We start from the raw sequence: 15192 nt of genomic DNA, 5'->3' as shown, positions 1-15192 counted from the left end.
ACAAGTCTCAAAGTAACAAAGTGAGAAGGCACAGGAGGAGGGGAAGAGAGAGAACACAGAAAGCGAACAGTCCGCGCGAATGGGCTGAGAATAAAAGAGGACGAGAATGGGGAGGCAGGGGAATGGAGCGAAAGGTTGTGAGAGATCCGGTTCTGGCTTTCTCTCGGAGTAGCGCCCAAACCAATGTCTCTGGGAGCGCTGAAGGTTGGAGAGAACAGGCTAGGGGAAGGAAGGGTGGGGAGGAGGTGCGGGGGCGGAAAGCAGCCCGGCTCTGTGTGGGACTGGCAACTGCGCCAACTTAGGTGCCGCTTTTCCTCGGGGACTGAGGTGCCAAGATTCTCCAACTCGAAAGAGTAGAACAGGTTAGGCTGGAGTACCTTGCGGAGCGTTTATTGAAAGCCGCTGCCGCCAGGCCCTGCATCCCGAACCCCACTGCTCCAGCGTCTCTCCCAAAGCCCAGGCGTTCCCCAGGGTGCCCTGGTTAGGAATGAGGGAGCGAACCAGAGAGTAAGTCCAGCAAGCCGACCCCAGCCGCCTCTTTCCAAGAGCTGTCAGTCACTGCATCCAGGAACATCCGGGCGCATCTCCCGACGATTTTGCCTGGCATGGAGTGACCATCCTTCTACCCTCCAGCTCTCCTCCTCACTCTGGCCTCAAAGTGCTCTCAGCGCCAGGGCAAAGCGCCGCTGACTCAAGCAGCGTTGGCTAGGCAGACTGGATGCCCATTACTCTCTCTTCAAAACTAACAACACAACCCCCTCCACGCTCCAGCCAGTTCAGCCGCTTTCCGGACAGTGCCTCAATGCCGAGACGCAGCGCACGGACTCAGAGCGCTCCCCTGGTCGCGGCTGCTCCCGGCAGTCCCCCACCCAACCTAATTTCTCTACCCCGCTGGAGAAAAAGGGATACCCTTTCCAAGGTTCCTTTGCCTGCGCTCCAGCTCCAGGCTTCCAGACCCCTTCTGGCAATCCAACAATCATTTGTAGCACGCCCCGCGTTGCTCCAAGCCCCCAGCCCAGTCCTTACCTGGGAGAGGCACCCGAGAGGCAAACAGGCTGGGGAACCGTAGCGGATGAGGGTCAGGACCAGCAGCTGCGCGACTACCGACCACTGCTTCTGGCTGCCTGGCTGCCTGCCTGCTCGCTTGCTTTCTTCCACTTCTGTTTACATGACTTCAGCCGGCGACGAAGGAGGCAGCAAGCAAGCTTCGCCCCGGGGGAGGGAGATCTGTGGCCAGGGTTCCCCCAGTTTGGGAGGGGGTGGGGAGAAGAACCCCTAATTCCAGCCTAGGGACTAGAAGGGGAGGTAGAAGGGGAGTTCAAGGGTCAGGGAAACGAGGGCCGATCCTGGGGTAACCAGAGAGCTGAGCCGTTGCCTCACCAGGGGTCTGAGAAAGCCCAGCCTAGGGTCCTGGACCCACTAAGCTCTGCCATCTTCTTCCTCCCTGCCCGGGAGGCGCGAAAAAGAAGTTCTTAAGTCTTGCCAAAGAGAGAAGTGGGAACCCCAGATTCCTGCGGGACTGTGAAGTAAATCACCACAGAGAAGAGCAAGCCACGAGAACGCTGGGGCGAAAGTGGAATGTCGATGGTCGGAGTTCTCTTCCTTCCCGGCCAGCCTCCCCTTCGAGGGGCACAGCTGGGAGGGCGCTATCCTCAGCCACTCAGCCTGAGCTTTCTAGAGCCGGGAGAAAGCAGGGAGAGAACTGCCTGGATCCGGCCCCCACGGAGGACCCACCTGATTGGCCAGGGCCTCACTGGACACCCCCCCCCCCACCTGCTCCGCAGCTGTCCACGTGGGCAGTCACTCATCGCCCCCGCCCCCCTGGCACATCCCCTCACTCTCCCCCCACCCACCTCCTGCTTCTGCTCTGTCCTCCCCTTCTTCAAAGAGCCTCGCTAGGGAAACGGAGTAGGTGCCTGGTAGGGGTGGAAAGGAAGCGATCCCGAGGGTCCCAAGTGAAGGACAGTGAGTATGAATCCTCCTGGGGCAACGGCATCTTCCTTCTCCCTACTTGGAGATGGGAAAAACCCTCTGAGGCACCCCCTCCCTGGTAGCTAGAATTTAAGATGAGCAAACCTCATGCCCTCACCATCTTCGGGCCTTCCAGCAGTTTACAAACAAATTATCATACACAGCAGCAAGTAGTGCATGCATATATAATTCATGTGGTTATGTAACCTCGAATGTCTCAAAAAAAAAAAAAAAGGCCATCCTTAGACCCTGGACGGAGAAATACCCATAAAGCCTGTTTGGCCCTCCTAGATTGCCCTCTGCACTGAGATAATGAGTTTCATGCCAAGCACCTCTGGCCTCTCAGCTGCGATCAGCGCATACTTTTGCCATGTTATTTTGATCATCCTTTAACACTTAAGCCGGAAGCCCTTCCACTGGAAAAGTGGGCCATCACAGACCAAGACTGCAGTGTTGCCAAGTTGACATCAAACTAAAAAAAAAAAAAAAACTTAAGAAGAATTCATCATCCCTATTTCACCAGAAGAAAAAGACTCAGAGGTGACCTGAAACTGTAGCCACTTCTGCATTGGACTATCCCTTACTGAACCAACTCCAGTGGCTTCCTAGAGACTCTTGGAGAAAATAGACTCCTCTGTGGATGTTGAAAAAAACGCTTCACAACCTGGCCCCAACCTGTCTTTCCAGTCTCATTGGACACACTGTCGTCTGGCCAAACTGGCCTTCCCTCAGGTCCTCACTCATGACCCTCCATCCCCATTGTCCAAAATTGTTTTGTTTGTTATCTTTTTGTTCAGTCAAATCTTTGTGACCCCATTTGGGGTTTTCTTGGCAAATATAGTGGAGTACTTTGCCATTTCTTTCTTCGAGTCATTTTACAGATGAAGAAACTGAGGCAAACAAGATTAAATGACTCTCCCACCATCATATAGCCAGTAAGTGCTTGTGGCCAGACTTGAACTCGTGAAGATGAGTCTTTTTTTACTGCAGGTCTGGTACTGCCCTATTTTCATCTTACTTATACCTCATAAGAGTTCTCTTCCTTTAAAATAAAACTAAACACTATTTTCTGCATGAAGCCTTTACTGCTCCCCCCCCCACCCCAACTGTTAGTGTCCTCATTTCTAAACTATTTTGTATATATTTGTAATACCTAACTATCCATCTTGACCGGACAGGACCACAGTAGCTAGCCAATTAGAGGGCAGCATGACCAGGATGTTTAACTACCAAACCTTAGATGGGACCCCTCCTCCATTACCTAATCCCTTAACAAACTCCTCCTACCTTTTTAATATTAATAATATTCTTATATTCTATGTAAATATTGATTGTGTAATCAGCATCTTTACCTTTTAAAAATCGGTTTTGCTCTCTCTGAAGCTCCTGGTTCTTCTTGGATCTTAGCCTGCTCCATGAGAGGCATCAACCTCAATAAATGCCTATACTTCAATTAGAGGTGGTCGACTCTTGAATTCTTTGAGATGGTTCCACCACAACAGTTTTTGGGTGGGCAAAGCCCCCACAGCAGCACTAGGGGATAGAAAGATGAATGACAGAGTCCCTGCCCTCATGGAGTTTACAGTCACTAGTAGAAGATATAAGACAGACATAAATATTATAAATATGAAATGAAATAAGTACAAGGGAGAAGTGCCAAACATTTAGGGAGACTTGGGGAAGGAAACATCACTCTGTGGGGAAAATGGAAGCAAGAATCAGGGACAGTTTGATTGTGGCATCTGAGATGAGTCTTACAGGAAGGGAAGGATTTCAACAGGTTCAAGGCAGGAGGGTGCTGTAGAATGAGGGGAAGATATGAAAAAGGGCCACCATTTTAATCTTTCCTCTTTGAAAGGTTCTTTTTATTTATCCTGGAGCCCTCACTCTTGCCTTGTTTGCTGCTGGCTTAAACTACGTTGAGATTAAGCACATCAATGAAAAGGTTGTTAGAAATAGGCTCAAATTCTTCATATTTCCATATAGAAAGGACACATGAAGGAAGCAGGCACACAAGTTTCCAAAAAATGCCTCACTTGACTAGATCTCCATTTGAACATTCTCCACTGGTTCATCCATACTGATATTTGAATTTTCCATTGTAAACTTCAAGAAAATGAGAATCATTTCTATTTATTTGTTCACATCACAACATCCCATTCAGCACCATGTATGTCCAGACATTTAATCCATCCCATTATGATTTGCTTTCGTCTGTGGAGAAAAACATTCCAGCTCTCCTATCCTACTGACAAAATTTTGTTACCACAAAGTGAAATGTAGCAAAGCTTTACCAATTCCTTTCTTACTCTGGCATAACTCTTTATTTGTAGGCTATCAGAAATAACTGAATAAAAACTAGAGAAGGCAAAACATACTTATATAGCATAACAATTGTAATGGATATCTCACTCAACTCTAGGATGATACCACAATCTGGATTCAATGTGGGGAGAAAATATTTGGCTCAAGTCCCCACCCTTGTTTTTTGTTTTGGGGTTTTTGTGTGTGTTTGTTTGCTGGGTTATTTTTTTTTGTTGTTGTTATTGTTGGTTTTTTTTTTTTTTACAATAGACCAAGCAGGAAGCATAAATCAAATAAAGTATTAAATTGCAAATTAAGTATGGGAAAGCCAAGCAATTAAATAACTCTCACTATCATCTCCCACCCCCCCCATATACAAATACATACAATTTCCTATAAACTCACAAGCTAGTATGGAAGACAAGCCCTCCCTGGAAAAGGCATTGAACTTAGAAAGCTCTTCTTGTCTGATTTCATTCTATCTCCTGCATTCCTTTGTCTTGTCCAAAAATTCTTGATCCTCCTTGGCTCTGCCCTGTAGCCATTCTAGCCAAGGGGCTGGGAAGCACACTAGTCTACTGCTATACTCAACCGATATCAATGTCATCTGCTGAAACTCCACCCTCTGCTGATGCTTATTTATCATCTACAAACTTGCTGTTGTCAGCTGGTGAAGTTTGGCCTCTGTTGTTGCTTCAAGGTAGCATTGTTTTCTTAAGGTATAATATCCTAGTCAAATGCTCCCATATGTCTGTAAGCAGCCTGTGAGCTGGTGGGACAAAAAAGGGCCAAGCTACATAGGCAAGTGTGACATTTACAGGTTCATCTCTCCCACCATTTACTCTGATTTCAGTTAGGGGAACAATTCCATTCACCTCTGCCTCAGCTCAATGTGTAAGCAGACTTCTCTTCCCACCAGTTGAGCATCTCCCTGTGAATATTTTTGAGTCTTGGAATAAGCATATAGCTATAGCTATAGATAGATATAGATGTGTGTGAGCATGTATGTACATGTGTGTATGCATATACATATATACACACATACAAATATGTATATGTGTGTGTATCCCTTTTAACTTATCCTTCTAACTTTTGTCATGCAACCTGAAGCCTCAGGAGAGTAGCAAAAGTATTGGAGAGAGAGGTTCAAGCTGCCAGCCTTCACTGGCAGTCAGGACAAGACCCTTGTCCCCCTTGTGTAATTTTACATTATTTTCATATAGCTCGTTTTAGTCTTTAAACAATTTGTTCTTCAACTCTTTCTTTACCTTGTAAGTATTCAGAATTAAAGATTCACTTTTATTTTGTTCTACTTTCCACCTGGCTCAGTGAGCCCTGCAATTATTCTGATAAATGGAACACCTGATTTAGTCTGGTTCTCATTGTCCATTCTGTTGCTCAGTGTGCTCAGAGGCAATGTTATTGGCCCTCCCCAGAATGATTCTTCATTGACTCAAAGCAATACCTCTTCAATATAATACAGAAGAATGAAGAAGACTTTTCCCCTTTCTCCAATAGGCTGCCTGACCTAACTCTGTGCTGGATCTGAACACTGGCTGCTTTACAAAGAGAAGGATAAACCATCTTGCAATGGGAATGCAGATCTAAACACCGCCGCATCTGTGCTGTGTATATCAGATTCTATTCTGGTTGGTTCCCCATGGTGCTGGTCAGGAGGAAAACCAGGGGACTTGAAGCAGTGAAAAAATGTGAAACTAAACCCATTAGCTTATTCTGCCCAACCCAGGATTCCAGTTTTAACCAGGAAGTGGTCAGCCTTTTAGCCTCTTTATTATTTCCTACATTGAAGGTTGGTCAATGTTGTTTTAAAATTCTGGAAATCAAACAAGGTCTGGCCATTATCTTTGGGAGAAAGGCTTGGGTGGGTGCAGCCATCCTTCCTGTTCCTGACCACACCACTTTAATAATTCACAGTGTGTAGGAGAGCACTACTTCAGAGCAAATTAGCATAATAAGAATATATGGAACCACAATGGAAGAACATTTTTACTGATTATGCAAGGGAAACAGACTCAAAGATAGATTCCATCCATGGTCAGCACTAGGCAAAATTATGAAGTAGGCAGCTTAGCCTCCATACTCCTCACCTCCCACTGCACATCCTCTCTGCAGCACCTCCCCTCCACAGATACTCAGCATCCTTAACTTGCTCCCCAACTGCCAAAAACCCCAATAGTTTTCGAGTTCATCCTGCATCCTATACTCAGACCTGTCCCTTTTCCTTCCCTTCCATTGAAATTTATCTATTCCATCTTCTGTTTTTGTCAATGAGTCAGTCAGTCAACAAGCATTTGTTAAATGCTTGCTATGTGCCAGACAGATAACAGCAGCTACTCTGATGAATTTGTCCAAATTAATGAATGCCAATGTGTCATCCCTCCCCTGGAGCTCTGGATGGTTTGGCTGAAATCATCAGCCATCTCTGTACGTCCCACCCCCTTCTTAAAATCCCAAGTCTCCTACAAAGCCTGTCTCTTACACGAAGTCGTTTCTGACCCATCCCCAAACTAGGGCTTCCTCCCCCAAGTTACTTCTTATTGGTTGTGTGTCTGTTTTAGACGGTGAATTCATCGAGAAGAAGGACCACGTTTTTTGTCTGTCTTTGTATTCCCAGCACTACAGCATAGTAGGCACTTAAATGACTAACTTGTACATATTTCTACACAGAGAATTAAACTCTTCAAGAGTAGGGGCTGTTTCATGTTTGTCTTTGTGTCTCCAGTCCTTAGCACAGTGCCTGGTCCACAGTGGGCATTTAATAAGTGCTTGTCAATTAAGTGATTGAATAAGAGGGGTCTCCTGGAGACAGTGACTTAATCCAAGAGGTTATCTCCTGCTGGTGGGACTATCAGTCTTTGTAGCAGGCTAATGGAGAGGGAGTGAGGATCAGGGAGATTGAGAAAAAGTATATTTAGCAGTAGTTAGATGTTCCCAATCCCACTATAAAACAGGCCTAGTACTAACGTCATCTTCCCGTCTGTTAGGCAGCCTCATCGCACTGAGACAAGGAAACATGAGCTCCTACTTCTGGAAAGCAAATATATTCAGAATACTTCCTTCTTCGCTCTGCAACACAGATCCTCCAGGATGTAAAAGAGAAACACTGATAAACTAAAAGAGTCCATAGGAGGGCAACCAGAAAGGAAAGAACTCCTTTCATCCCTTTTAAGATCTGCTCTCTGATTTCTCTTGGTTGTAGTCGTGGGGGCCCATGTTCTTTTGTAACAGAATTGTTTCAAATGCTCTAGTCATTGGCAGTTTAGTTATAGACCTGGACTAAAAATGGAATTTTATATAAAATAAACATAGAACCCGGTGAAAATGGCCACTCTCCTCAGTAAGTGTCTGTCTACATTCCAAAGAGGCCTCAGTGGCCTTCAAGTTGTACCTTTCATATTTACAATAACCTCAATCCTGGATCTCAGATCAGTATCATAAAATCCCAGAACTGGGAAAGGGACTCCAGAGGTCACGAGTCTGCCCCATACATAAACAGGAATCCTCTGACTTTGCCAACAAATTATCAGCCTTCTCTTGAAAACCTAGCATAGTGGTGATCCCATTACCTTTTGAAGGAACTCATCCCATTTTAGGATAATTCCAGTGCTTAAGAAGTTTCTCCTTCCATTGAGCCTAAATCATCCTCCCAGGCAACCTCCTATACTTTTAGTTCTGCTCTATCAGCCCAACAAGAGCAATTCTAAACTTTCTTTTACATAACTGCCCTTCAGCCCCTTAGAGATAACAAACATCCTCCTGAGTGTTCTCCAATCTAAACATCCCTGGGTATTTCACCTCATCCTCATCTGGCATAAATTTGATGCCCTTCACCTTTCTGGCTGCCTTCCTCTGGACACACTCATTTTAAAAATGTCCTTGCCAAAATATGGCACCAGGAGTTGAAGATCTTATCTAATAGATTTCTAAGCTTATTTCCAGTACTATGCTCTTCCTACTGACCCCACGATCTCTCCAAATTTACTGTGATCTTTTATAAGGTAAAAAAAGCACTTCTGAACACCATGTCCCTGATCCTTTGTCTTTTCTCTCTCAACGCAAGGTCTTAACTGTCAGCTACCCTACCCTTACTCAAAACTTCACTAAAATAAAAGGTAATATCATTAGCACCAAAACATTGGTTTGGATGTTCATCCTACTGAATGGCTCAAATATATGCTACTGTTTTTTTTAGCAGATCAAAATAATATAGGCATCCCTCAATTCCTATACTATATGGTGACCCAGAAAAGTGGAAGGAGGTCCCATGGTGTATAATGAAGATATTTCTTGAGGTAATAGGCAAGAGAATGAGTTTCTGGGGAATGATAGGACATATAATGGATTTGGTTAAAAAAATCAATCACAGTACAAGATGGGGGAGGTAAAACTAAATCTGAAAAAGGACCTTATAATACTGCAAGCTTTCTGCGAATCAACATGGGATGAGGCAGCCCAGAAAACTATTGTGATTTTAAGCTACATTGAGAAAGGCAGTGACCCATCAGTTGCAGAATGGTTAAATAAGTTGTGACGTGTCATAGTGATGGAATACTACTGTGCTTTGAGAAATTATGAGCTGGTCAATTTTAGAGAAATATGAAAAGACTTGCATGAAACAATGCAGGTCGAAATGAGCAGAACCAAGTGAATGTTGTACACAGTAACAGCAATATTGTTCTAAGAACAACTTTGAATGACTAAATCATTTTGAGTATTATAAATAGCCAAATCAACTACAAAGGACCTATGAAGAAAGATGCTGTCCATATCCAGAGGAAAAAACAGATAAAAAGAAGTATGCATAGTATGGTAGAGTGGGAAGGAAGGGAGAAAAAAAATTAAAAATACACAGCAAAGAACAAAAGAAAACTTTAAAAAAGCACAGAAAAGAGGAGTAGCTTTGAAAATGATGTGTAATATTTATTACATAGTTTTTCAAAACAAGTAAACAGTATGAAATGGAAATTAATGGTTTAATATTGAATCTTCTTTTATGTTATGCTGTATACATGGAAATGTTCTCTTTTTTGGTCTTTTTACATTTAAGTTCAAAATGAACAAGAAAAAATTTAAAGGAAAGACAGTATATGCTGCTGAATAAGATGACTGAGTAAATGAATGGTCACAGAGAAACCCAGCTCTCTCACACACACATTCCAGCAAAGATCTAACAAAATTATCAGAATGAATAATGATCATGAAATGTAGAGAGAAACACTTTCATCAATACCTTCATCCAAGTTAAGATTGAAGACAAAACAAAGCCTAGACAGAAGCCTGTACCAAATGGCCCTGGGAAAGGGATCCATACAGAAAAGCAAGGATGAATATAGTTGAAAAAGGTAGAAAGCTGCCAGCACAGACCAGAAGCATTCCAACTCAGGGCATTTGAATCCCAGTGGCAGGAAGACTTGTCATACTCAGATGAAGAAGCTGCAAAGTTGTTAGGAAGCCAAAGCAGTTTTATTACTCTGATTACAGAAGCAGGGCTAGGTGCTAGGAGCACTTGAACCAGTACATAGTGGAAGCTGTTCACAGCCCTCTGACTAGAGATGCTCCAGAAGACCCAAAAGACAGATCCCAGACAGTCTGGGGAGGCCTGACTTTTGCCAGCACTCTGAGCACAGACACACATGGGGAAGTGAAAAACAACAACAGGAACCCAGGACTAAACAGGGATTGACCACCCCATGCAAGAGTTCAGGAGGAAGCAAGAGGCTGACCTTGGTATGACGTTCACATTAGAAATTTTCATTGGAGCTAAGAGTAAAACAGAAGACACTGTGGGGTGGCTAGGTGAAGCAGTGAATAGAGCACCAGCCCTGGAGTCAGGAGGACCTGAGTTCAAATCTGATCTCAGACACTTAACACTTACTAGCCATGTGACCTTGGGCAAGTCACTTAACCCCAATTGCCGTGCCCTCTCCCCTCCAAAAAAGAAAAAAAAAAAACAGAAGACACTGAACAGTATGAAGAAATATTGTGGGTCTAGGGATGCCGAAGAGAAAAACCCAGAAAGCTCCATACAACTACAAGAAAAATCTCAAGTTTTTTTTTTTTAAGTGACCATGAGAGAACCTGAAAGAAATGGCACAAGATTGTTTCTAAGACTGATCATTTAAATTCTCTATTTGTTAATCTGTATATTACATGTGCATATATTAATATTTATCCATTCAAACATCCAAAGAACAACTAATTCTATTGTTGCATAAACTGTTTATACTAACATATTCTTACCTCAATAGGGAAAGACAAAGCAGGGGTGGGGGGAAATAGAAGAATATCTCTAATTAATATCAACTCCAAAATATTAAATCAAATATTAGCAAAGAGACCATAGTAATATATTTAAAAGGTGGCATACTATGATACACTATTAGGTTGGATTTATACTAGGAATGCAAAATTAGTCTAATATAAGGAAAACTATAATTTTAACAGACCATATAAATTAAAAAAAAATTAGAATCATATGAGTATATCAACAGATGCTGAAAACATTTTTGAGAAAATATAGCACTCACTTCTGTTTAAAAAAAACTTGAATTCATAAATAAAAATAAGAGCTGGTTTTATGAAAAAAAAAACAATAAAATTGAAAGACCCTTAGTCAATATGATAAAAAAAAAAAGAAAGAAGAAAACCTAATTATGAGTATAAAAAATGAAAAGGGTGAATCTACCTCCAATGAAGAGGAAATCAAAACAATAATTATGAATTATTTTTCCCAATTGTATGCACATAAATTTGACAATCTTAGGGAAATGGATGAATATTTACAAAAATACAAGTTGCCCAGATTAACTGAAAAGGAAGTAAATTACTTAAATAACCCCATCTCAGAAAAAGAAATCAAACAAGTCATCAGTGAACTCCCTAGGAAAGAATCTCCAGGACCAGATGGATTTGCAAGTGAATTCTATCAAACATTTAAAGAACAATTGATTCCAATATTCTACAAACTATTTGGGAAAATTAGTGAAGGAGTCCTACCAAATTCTTTTTATGATAAAAATATGGTACCTAAATCAGAAAGAGATAAAACAGAGAAAGAAAATTATAGACTAATTTCCCTCATTAATATAGATGCAAAAATTTTAAATAAAATATTAGCTAAAAGACTACGGCAACTTATCTCAAGAATAATACACTTTGATCAGGTAGGATTTATTCCAGGAATGCAAAGATGGTTTAATATTAGGAAAACCATCAGTATAATTGATCATATCAACAATAAAACTAGCAGAAACCACATGAATATCTCAATAGATGCAGAAAGGGCCTTTGACAAAATACAATATCCATTCCTATTAAAAACACTAGAAAGTATAGGAATAAATGGAGCCTTCCTTAAAATAATAGGTAGCATCTATTTAAAACCATCAGCAAGTATTATATGTAATGGGGATAAGCTAGAAGCATTTCCAATAAGATCAGGGGTGAAACAAGGGTTCCACTATCACCCCTCTCATTCAATCTGATGCTAGAAATGTTAGCAATAGCAATTAGAGAAGAAAAAGAAATCTAAGGAATCAAATGAGGCAAAGAAGAAACCAAGCTATCACTCTTTGCAGGTGATATGAAGATATACTTAGAGAATCCTAGAGAATCAAGTAAAAAACTACTTGAGACAATAAATAAGTTTGGCAAAGTGGCAGGATATAAAATAAACCCACATAAATCCTCGGCATTCCTATATATCTCTAATGAAATTCAACAGCAAGAGATAGAAAGAGAAATCCCATTTAAAGTTACTATAGACATTACAAAATATTTGGGAATCTACCTGCCAAAACAAACCCAGGACCTATGTGATCACAACTACAAAAACACTTTTCACACAAATAAAGTCAGATCTAACTAATTGGAAAAATATCAATTGCTCATGGTTGGGTTGAGCTAATATAATAAAAATGACAATTTTACCTAAATTAAATTATATATTTAGTGCCATACCAATCAATTTACCAAAAAAACTACTTTATAGAGCTAGAAAAAAATAGTAACAAAATTCATTTGGAAGAATAAACGGTCCAGAATATCAAGGGAATTAATGAAAAGAAATGCTAGGGAAGGTGGACTAGCTATACCAAATTTTAATCAGTATTATAAAGCAGCAGTCATCAAAACTACTTGGTACTGGCTGAGGAATAGAGTAGTGGATCAATGGAATAGATTAGGCACACGAGATTCAGCAGTCAATGACTATAGTAATCTATTGTTTGATAAACCCAAAGACCCCAGTTTTGGGGATAAGAACTCACTATTTGACGAAAACTGCTGGGAAAACTGGAATATAGTATTGCAGAAACTGGCCATAGACCATTATCTAACACCATATACCAAAATCAAGTCTAAATGTGTGCATGATCTAGGTATAAAGGTTGATACTGTAAGCAATTTCAGAAAGCAAAGAATAGTTTACCTGTCAAATTTGTGGAGAGGGAAAGACTTTATGACCAAACAAGAATTAGAGAGCATTGTAAAATGCAAAATGACTAATTTTGATTACATTAAATTGAAAAGCGTCTATACAAACAAAGCCAATGTAACCAAGGTTAAGAGGGAGGTGGGAAATTGGGAAAGAACGTCTACAACCTATATCTCTGATAAAGGACTCATTTCTAAAATATAGAGAGAATTGAGTCAAATCTATAAGAATGCAAGTCATTCCCCAATTGACAAATGGTCAAAGGATATGAACAGGAAGTTTTCAGAGCAAGAAATTAAAGATATCAATAAGCATATGAAGAAATGCTCTAAATCACTAATGATTAGAGAAATGCAAATCAAAACAACTTTGAGGTACCACATCTCACCAGTCAGATTGGCTAAGATGACAGAACAGGAAAATGACAAATATTGAACAGGATGTGGGCAAATTGGAACACTAATGCATTGCTGGTGGAGTTGTGAACTGATCCAATCTTTCTAGAGAGCAATCTGGAATTATGCCCAAAGGGCTATAAATAATTTCATACCGTTTGACCCAGTAATACCACTTCTAGGGCTATATCCCAAAGAGATCATAGAAGTGGGAGGAAGACCCATATGTACAAAAACATTTACAGCAGCTCTTTTTGTGGTGGCAAAGAATTGGAAATTAAGGGGGTGCCCATCAATTGGGGAATGGCTAAACAAGTTGTGGTATATGCATGTAATGGAATACTATTGTGCTATAAGAAAAGAGGAGCAGATGGATTTCATATTTACCTGGAGAGGCTTATATGAACTGATGCTGAGTAAGAAGAGTAGAACCAGGAGAAATTTGTACACAATTACAGACAAAATGTATATGTGATGACCAGCTTTGATAGACTGGACTCTTCTCAGCAATGCAGTGATATAAGTCAATCCCAAAAGACTCGTGATAGAGAGAGATGTCTACATCCAGAGAAAGAATTAGAAGGAAATGAGTTTGAATCCAGATTGAAGCAAACTACCTGATCTTTTTCTTTTTCTTGTTTGGTTTTATTTCCCCTTTACCATTTCTCATTCCATATGATACAATCCATCTTTATAACCTGACTAATGTCTAATTGAAAGTATTTGCAGATCTTATACTTGATTGTATGCCGCCATGGGGGAGGGGGGAGGGAAGAGAGGGGGACAGAATTTGAAACTCAAGGAATTGTGGAATTGAATCTTATAAACTAAAAGTAAACAAACAAATTAATAAAAAAAATTAAAAGATACAGATGTATGTAAATGAACAAGGACATTAAACATTCTCTCATGGGAACCTAAGAAATAATTGCTTTACATTCATTAAATAAACCCTGCTCTCTGATCAATAAATTTGAACTGCTATGACAGAAAAAAAAAAACTAGGGACAGCTAGGTGATGAAGTGAATAGATAGCCCTGGAGTCAGGAGGATCTGAGTTCAAATCCGGCCTCGGACACTTAACACTTACTAGCCATGTGACCTTGGGCAAGTCCCTTAACCCCAATTGCCCTACCTTCCCCCCTCCAAAAAGAAAAAAAAACTAAACATATAGGGAGGAAATCATGGTTTTTTCCCTAATATAGTAAATACTATCTATCTAAAAACAAATATTAGCAATATATAATGGAAAAATGCTACCATTATTTCCAAAAAGACCAGGGATAAAGCAAAAAATATCTATTATTACCACTATTTTTATATAGTGCTATGATAGCAATAAAACAAGAAAAAGAGAGAACAGCATAATCAAAGAGGAAACAAAATGATTAATTTTGTAAATAATGATGATCTACTTAGAGAACCCTAGAAATTCAACTAAAAATTAGTTGAGACAATGACTTAAGTATTAGAGTATAAACTAAATTCACATAAATCATTAGCTCATCTGTATATTGCCAATAAAACCCATCAGGGAGAATTAAAGAAAGAAATCCCATTCAAAATAACTATAAAATTGTATAAAATATCTGGAAGCCTACCTACCAAGATGTACACAAGAACTATATGAATATGACTATAAAACACTCTACCAAAATTAAGACTTACTTAAATACTTGGAAAGATATTAATTGTTCCTGTATGGGCTATGACGATACACAAAAATGATAATACTATCAAAATATTTTACTTATTCAGTGCCATACTAACCAAACTACCAAAGAGTTACTTCATAGAACCAGAAAATGTAATAATGCAATTCATCTGGGAGAACTAAAGATCATGAAAATAATGAGACAAAATGGAAAGCTGTAGGAAGGAAGTAACCAATCTCAAGCTATATTACATTGCATTCATCAGCAAAATTATTTGATACTAGTTAAAAAACAGAAAATCTGATCAATGGGCACAAGATTCAGGAACAAACAAACATAGAAGCATGATAGTTAATAAATCCAAAAATCCCAACCACCTGGTTAAGGACTCACTATTCAACCAAAAACAAAA

This window comes from Petaurus breviceps, unplaced genomic scaffold (genome assembly GCF_028583685.1).
Source record: "Petaurus breviceps papuanus isolate PSGF00001 unplaced genomic scaffold, PetGlider_PUasm1.0 174, whole genome shotgun sequence".
NCBI classification, from domain to species: domain Eukaryota; kingdom Metazoa; phylum Chordata; class Mammalia; order Diprotodontia; family Petauridae; genus Petaurus; species Petaurus breviceps.
Note: the sequence above shows the minus strand (reverse complement) of the source record.